General features: G+C 48.4%; 1 protein-coding gene across 1 annotated transcript in view; it reads left to right on the forward strand.

Moving 5' to 3' along the window:
• The window catches only part of FOLH1B (folate hydrolase 1B), a 62,910-nt gene extending 61,497 nt beyond the window's left edge, over nt 1–1,413 (forward strand). Inside the window, exon 20 of the mRNA XM_045818289.1 lies at nt 1,300–1,413. The gene's annotated coding sequence lies outside the window, so the exon portion shown is untranslated. The remainder of the gene's footprint in view (nt 1–1,299) is intronic.
• Nucleotides 1,414–7,997: the final 6,584 nt, after the last annotated feature.

Here is a 7,997-nt window from a genome sequence, read left to right on the forward strand (position 1 = left end):
AGTCTAATTCAGCACTTCTCAACCTACTCCTGTCCATGCACACCCAGGACACATCAGTTTGTGTAAGAGCCCAAGGGACAACTCACAGGGTCCCTCCAAACCAGAGGCCTCAAGTCCTGTATGGCCTCTGAGGCTGGGAGGTTACTCTCTTATCACACTAGTTAGGCAATATGTGCATTGCAAAATAATAAGTAAAATAGCAGGTGTAAACCTGCCCAACCCCTATAACCAAATGAAGAAACAGAACATTGCCAATATCCTTGGTTCCCCCAAGAACTATTGACCAGTGTGCCTTCCTCTTCTCCCAGAGATATTCACATTCTTGAATTGTATGTTGCTCTGTCCTGTTATTTATAATTTTACCACATGGCTAGATCCCCTATGTGTTTTTGACCTTGGGTATTTTCGAACTTTTTATAAGTAAAATTATACCATGTGCATTATTCTAGGATTTGAGTTTTTCACTAACTTTGAAGGTTGCTGCATGCGTTGCTGTGGCTGTAGTTCACCAGATTTCACTGATACAGAGCATGTTCACTTGCATGATTATGACATTTATGATTCAAGATCTAGTCAAGGCAGAGAAACATAAATAGGGAATGCTAATACAAAGAATGATTGCTCAAAAAAGCATGAAACAATGAAGTACTGTCTAGTAGAAGGTAAAGGGAACTCTATAGAATAGAATAGCAGAAGCAAGAAGTGGTCACTGTCTCTAGGTCTGAGACTGAGCAGCCAGCAAAGAGTCTGTCCCCGCCCACCATGGGCCTCATGGAATAAGATAGCAACAGCTGTGATGCTGCTCTAGCAGAACTTGCTGAAATGTACACCCCCAAACTCCCCAGAATCTTACACTTTAGACACTGTGAGAAACTGTTTATAGGGAAGTGTCTTGCCAGAGGCATTCTTTAACAAAACCAGCCCAGGGAAGCACTGGAAGAAGCTCCTGCTGCTGGTTTTGCTGGCCACCTTGAACTGCAAGAAACAGGGAGGTGCTGTAGCAGCAGCATGATCTACAGGATGGGGCAATAGTGAACCAAGTGCAGGGCAGGGGCCAAGGGAAGTCATTTGCATGCAGGGGCCTGTCAAGGGAGCACGTGGGAACTAGAGAGGAAAACCGCTTCTTCCAATGTTGCTTCAATGCTTGTTGCTCAAAGTTTAAAATCATGCCTCTTGACAAGAAAAGCATTATTTAAAGGGTCCAGATGCATTTACAAAGAGGGGCAATGAAGAGTAATTTGGAAGTAATAAGTTGGATCACTGGCACATAACAGAATGTATTTGTTCCTTTTTCTGCAGGTGGGCATTTGGAATGTTTTCTGTATGTTGCTCCTATGAACATGTCTGCCAATACATTTCTATAATAACAAAGGATCAAATAGGAATCACATATAAAGAGAAAAAGTGATTATATATATTGAAGTTACTTTTCTGTCTCGGGGACACTGCATATCTACGTCTTAGTCTGTGGGCTACATTTAGTGGTCCCCAACCTTTTTGACACCAGGGACTGATTTCATGGAAGACAATTTTTTCAGACAGTGAGGAAGAGGGGATGGCTTTATAGCTTGTGATACAACTTGACTGTCACTTGCCTCTCACTGAAAGGGCTTTGATATGAGTCTGTAAGCAATTGATTTATTATAGTCTCTGTGCAGTCACACCTCTTTGCTAATGATAATCTGTATTTGTGGCCTGGAAGAGCCGAGAATTGCTCAGCCCCTTGACTGACTGCTTCCGGATGGCCCCTCACCCAGGCTGTCTTTGGGAGTAGAAGCCATGGGAGGGCTCACTAAGGATACAGAGCTGTGTGCTCTCAGGAGCAGTCAGAAAGAGTCCCTGTCAATCGGGAAGGAGGGATTAAAGGGTCACCTGTGAATCCATAGATTCTGTCACCTCCCGCACCCTTCCTCCCTCGGAGGTCCCCTCTCTGAGCTGCAGCACAGACACAAGTATGGAGACAATGGCCACTAGAGCATTTTCAAACAGAACCATCTTTATTCATAACTGACACACAATGCCACAGAGGACCTGTTATGGTCCTGCTCTCCCTCCCTGCTACCCATGTCAGTAGAGCAGTCAGGATCAGCCCTGGGATGAGAAGAGCCTGTGGCTCCTCTGGGGGACAGCCAGGTCACATCTTGGCTGGGCCCCCCAGGGTCTGGCAGTGGGAGGGACACACCACTGCTCCATACTGGCTGTAGTGCCGCTTCTTCCAACTCCTTGTGACAGACTGGTCACACTTTCTCTTCTGACTCTGGGACTGGGCAGCTCCCTGGGGCCCCCAAACTGCAGGGCAGGCAAGGCCTGAGGCAGGGACTGTACTCAGAGAGAGTTCAGGGGGCAGCAGGCTGTTGGGAGAGGCCCAGAGGAAGGACAGGCTGGGCAGGTCCTCCTCATTCTCACTGGACCTGCCCACTGGCCCTCGAGTCTCCCTAACAGGAGGAATCTCCCTGGGAATGGAGGCAGCCCTGGCCCCCAGTGCAGAGTAAGTGTGCCTGGGACACTGGGGAACAAAGAAGGGGCATCCAGCCTGCAGTGGTGGGCACTCCTCACATCGTGAAAAGACAGCAAAGGCTTTGGGCTTGGACAGGTGGGCATCTGCTTGGTAGTGGCTTTGGTAGTCCTTGAAGTCAGTCTCTGGTGGGGAGGCTTTGTCATCGACCCACAGCTGGGGGCCATGGTCACACCTCTGGGCATCAAGGCTGGCTGCAGACTCAGAAGGACTTGAGTCCAATTGGGGTGCACCATGACTGAGGGGTGCCTGCACACCCTCCTTCTCCGTCAAGGCCAGGAGTCGTTCCTCCACCAGCTTGGAGGAAGAGGGGGACAGTGACTGGCTCTGCACACGTGTGAGAGGACATATGTGGGTGATGGGACAATGGCATTGGGGGAGGAGGGCAGAAGGGTGTCATCTTGACTCAAATTCAAAATAGACATGTGGCTCTCCTGCATCTTCCTGTGCCACATTCCCATCTTTGTGTTCTTCCCTCCCCATCCTCTCCTTCCTGTCACCCTCTCCTTCTTGTTACCCTGCAGTGCACCCACCCCAGAGCTGGCCTCTCAGCATGACATGCATACAGGCAGGGGTGGGCTGGACAGAGTCATGTGTGCCCCCATTCTGAGTTGCTGCCTGCCCTGGTCTACCTGGGTGCTCCCTCCCATGGCTCACCTTGGGTCCCCACATCCCCAATCTACCTGGAGTCCCTCCCTCCCTGTCTAACATAGGGCCCCTCCGCTAACTCACCTGTGGTCTGTCCCTCTCATGGCTCACCTAGAGCCCCTCTCGCATCTTCCTAAGTTCCACCCTACCATCGGCTCACCTGTATAGGAATGCATTGTTTCTCCTGAGCCAAGTCCTCAGCTAGGGCCAAGACATCCAAATGTGCTTCTGAGGAAAGCAACTGTGCCAGAAATTGGGGGTGAATGACCTCTGGCACCTGGGACAGAAGGAAGAGGCTGTGAGTGACCTGTGAGTCATTAAACCAAAAGGAAGATTGGAAAAGCAAAGGTCCACCCCATCCTCTCCTACAAGGTGAGCATTTTATAACTCATGGTCATCAGCTATAGAACACACACAGGAACATATACACATACCACAAGGGCACACCCACACACAGCACACATACAACATGCACATGGTCACATACATACCCAGCTCAGGAACAAAGAACAGAGCTTAATCCCATCCACCTCGGGAGAACCCTGGTCTGGGGCCTGGGGTGCCACCCTCTAGAATCCTGTACACCCCAGAACTCTGAGCCAGCCTACCTTGATGACAGAGTCTTCCTGGGAACACAGCTTGTCAATGTATATCAAGAGACTGGGGTCCAAGTAGGTCCCACCCTCTTCCTGCTGCAACTCCTTTGTGTCCTCCTCCGATTCTCCACCTGATAGTCCTGGGGCTGAGAGGGCCAGCTGCACCAGCTTGTTCATGATGTCCATGTACCCTTTCAAGGCCTCAGGGGGGATATCCTTGGATGCCTTGGTATCCAGGGGCTGCTGTGGTCCACAGATGCCCTGAGCCTTGGGTACCATCTTCCTGGGAATGTGAGCTGGGGCAGGGAGGGAAGAAGAGGGAGTGTGAGGGGCTCCAACTACCACCTCCTGAGCATGTGATGATGAAGGCAGTGTAGGGGGACATTAACATGTCCCCCTATGTCTTTGTTCCTGAGCTGGGTATGTATGTGACCGTGTGCATGTTGTATGTGTGCTGTGTGTGGGTGTGCCCTTGTGTTTGTATGTGTATATGTTCCTGTGTGTGTTCTATAGCTGATGACCATGAGTTATAAAACGCTCACCTTGTAGGGACATTAACATGGTGCAGCTGGTCCAGGCCCTCTGAAGCCATGTGACTATGGGAGGGGTAAGGTCAGAGGGGGCATCCAAAAGAGTCCATTGTGAGGACATGCAGACCTGCCTATTCTCCAAGGCCCACTCCCACCCCATCCAGCCAGGTTCTTAGCAGACTTTATGTTGGTCCTTTGACAGGGAGGTGGGACAGAGGTTATGAAAGCTGACCAAGTGCCTCTAATTGCTCAAGACAGGTGTCATGGATGTTTCCTAATTATACAGAAGTTCGTCTTCCTGATTCTGTGCCCCCTTTAAAAAAATCCGCTTTTACAGACATTCCAACAGAAAACCAACCACACTTCACATCTATTTTCTGTCTGTGAAGCAGTGATGCGGACTGTGAGCAAACTTTTCATCTCAAAGGAAAAAGACAGGGCAAGGGATGCTCCATGACATACACAGTGGAGGGAGCAGGTCTGAAGAACCGAGTATCCACAGAGGGGGAGCGATTCAGGACAAGTCAGGGAACCGAGCCCTATCTTGGTGAAAGTTACCCATCTGCCCTGTCCCTGTGGAACCCAAGACAACAAGCAGCTCCCTGGACTCAGGAGAAGTGAGCTCCAGGCTGGAAGGAGTGGGGAAGCTTCGGGCTGTAGCAGTTGGGGCACCTTCCAGCCTCGCTCTCAGGGTTGACGCTTCATTGGAGACCTGGCCACAGACTGCCACACTGGATGACTTCATGGCTAAGACCACCTCTCCCCACTGCCCCCATTAGCTCTAGTATAGTCAATTCAGATCCCTTAGAAAGATACTGTGGGGTAGGCTCCAGGTGCCTGAAGAGCAGGACAGAGGACAAGGCTTTCCTGTAACCCTCTCCCACATGCCACCACCATGACACACCCACTGCTCCCTGCACACACAGTTGAAGTGGCTTGTCTCTCCTCCAGAAAGAACCAGTGTGTCTGCGGCCATCCCTTCTGTACACCCAGGCACTTCCCCGGAGCCATCCTGACCACTTCTCAGCAGCCCTCCTGCCCAGTGCCCTCACCGGTTTCCACCAGCTCCCCACCTTCCCGGGTGACAGGTCTGTGGAGATTGAGTGCTCTCTCCTTCCTCTACTTCAGTCCAAACTATGTTTCCCCAGTGGGACTGTCATATTTTAATCCTAAATTTTCAGAGATAGTACTGTCTCTAAAACACCTCCCCAACCTACAGGCTCACCTCCTTCTGAAGCCATCCCTGCAGGCTGAGCCACTGACCTCCACTGCCCAGTAGCCTCCACAACGCGAAAATGCAAGTCCAGGATCCAGAGAGTGCCCTGCTCCAACAGATGCTCAACATCCAGTGGAAGGAGGAGTTTGAATTTAAACAGCAGAATGTAGGGCTCCAGACATTCTGCCGCGGGGGAGGGGCGGAGGGCAGGTGGCATGGGGGGTGGGAGTGGGGAGGCATTCCATGGCGGGCTCTGCAGGTGGGCGAGAACCAGAAGTTCCTTTCAAATTTAAGTGGTAACACAACTGGTGTGTGCCTCTTCAGGCAATTTATACATTGTTTTGTTTTGTTTTGTTTTGTTTCGATTCACAGCACAAAGGCTTTCCTTGATGTTCCCCTTATTTCAGTTCTTGATCCATCAACCTAATTTTGGGTCCCTCAACCTGCTTCCTATCTGACTTTTGACTTACTTCAACACAGGCTACACTTCCAGAACAAAAATCAAACATATGACCTGAAAAAATAATGTGTACTTAGGGTCATGGAGAACCCAGTGTCTGAAACTAGGGTTGACTCGGCGGATCCAGCCCATGAGGCAGTGGTGTACAATCTCTCTCTAGGATGCAGTCCCGAGGCCCCAGTACCATCCAGTGCTGGCAGCTCTGCAGGGGGGCAGCTGGCCCAGCTTCACCAACAATCTCCTTTGCTCTAGTCTGGCAGGGGAGGCCCTGTAGCCTATGCAGACAGGGCCAGAAATCACTTACTTTTTGTTTCTCAGAGTAGTATGTTGTTCTATGTTTAATTTTTTACCTTTTGAATGATCTTAATGTGATGTTTTTTAGAAGCGGTGTTTTGTTTGGTTCATAGGCATTTTGTGCAAATTGGGCCCAGTCCTTCTCCTGCCTCTTTCCCCAGCAGCACTGTCCTCTTTCCCACGGGATGCCAGTGTTTTGTGGTTCCTTTAAATCTTTCCAGGTGGCCAGATTTAGCAAATAATGGACACCCAACTGAATTTGAATTTCAGATACACAATGAATTAGTTTTTAGGATAATTGTGTCCCCTGCAGTATTTGGGACATACCTTTACTGTAAATTTGTTCATTCTTTTCTAAAATTTACTTTTAACTCGCTTCTCGTATTTTATCTGCAAACTCTATGAAACAAGTAACTTATTAGGTTATTATTAGCTACTCGCCCCATAAGAACGATCACTCGGATTAAAGGGACTCAAGCATGCATCTTGCTTAGTTCCAGCACAGAACATATTTACATACACACATGAAACAGGTATGCTCTTTGGAGGATAACGAGTTTGTGAGAGCCTTCCCAGAACACGAATGTCTAGGCTCAGTGGCGGTAAGGACAGAAGTGAGGGAGGGGAAGACAGAAAATCTGCTTCCTTGTGTTAATGGGATTTAATACCCTAAGGTCCTGTTTTCCTAGGTGTTAAAGTTGCACTGCACATGAGATGGATGTGCACTATGAAACAAGCTAGAATTCTATCCACCATGTCCAACCACCATTCACAGAAACCTCATCCACCTAAGCCCCAGCTTGCAAGGCTGAGCCTGGAAGCCCTGCTCACTGGCTTCCAAGTTCCCTGTCTGCCTCACACATACAGCCCTGCTCTTCCGAATCTAAGCTCATCATCGCATGTGGTTCCATCTGCATGTGAACCATGGCAGCACCCCTTAAAAACCTTGTTTGATTCTTATTTTCATGTCGTACATAAATGTCAGTTTATCACTGTCAAATGATATGAATAAGCATTTGTGTTTTGTGTTGTGAGAGGAGATTTTTAGGAAATCGGTCAAGAGAGATGAGTGGTGACAACTTGGGAAAACGGCAACCAAATCTCTTGGGAGACAAGCTTCACTCCCTGCTGTAGCAGCAATATTCTTAGTGGTGGGTGTTCCACACTGTGACCATTCACTGAAAGACTCCAATATAAAACAAATCCTGCAGTATAATACAAAAAAAGGAGGGAAGGGAAGGTGAATTTTCCCCATACTACAGTGTGAACAGAAACTGGTTCAGGCAATCAAGTCTTGATCAATATTATAACAACAAACTTTCAATGGAAATATCTGTGAATCAATATTTATTGAAAAACCTCCATGTACTAAATAAATACTCTGAGAAAATATTCTAATACAGTTTGTGCTTTTGGAAAAACTCTAGGAAGATAGTGAAGGTAAAGTCTCTCTTCAAATGTTTCCCAAGTCTAAATTTCTTTGCCAGATTTTTTTTTCTCTCTTGCCAGAATTGTTTAATAACAATTTTGGAGGCAGGACCTACTATTTTTAGAAACCATGGCAATTCCGTCCAAAGTGCATGAAGGCACTTTGAAGGCAATTTGAAGATGTGTGCTTTAGGGAGCCCTCTCCAACACGGTTTCAGGAGGAAGAGCTGAATCTAAGCCCATGGATAGCACAGTTGCAATTTTAAAATCCTAAATGCTCATTTCACGTGCCATGGTCTGAAATTGGGAT

This window comes from Phyllostomus hastatus, unplaced genomic scaffold (assembly GCF_019186645.2).
Source record: "Phyllostomus hastatus isolate PE091 unplaced genomic scaffold, TTU_PhHast_1.1 phas_scaffold_317, whole genome shotgun sequence".
Lineage (NCBI taxonomy): Eukaryota > Metazoa > Chordata > Mammalia > Chiroptera > Phyllostomidae > Phyllostomus > Phyllostomus hastatus.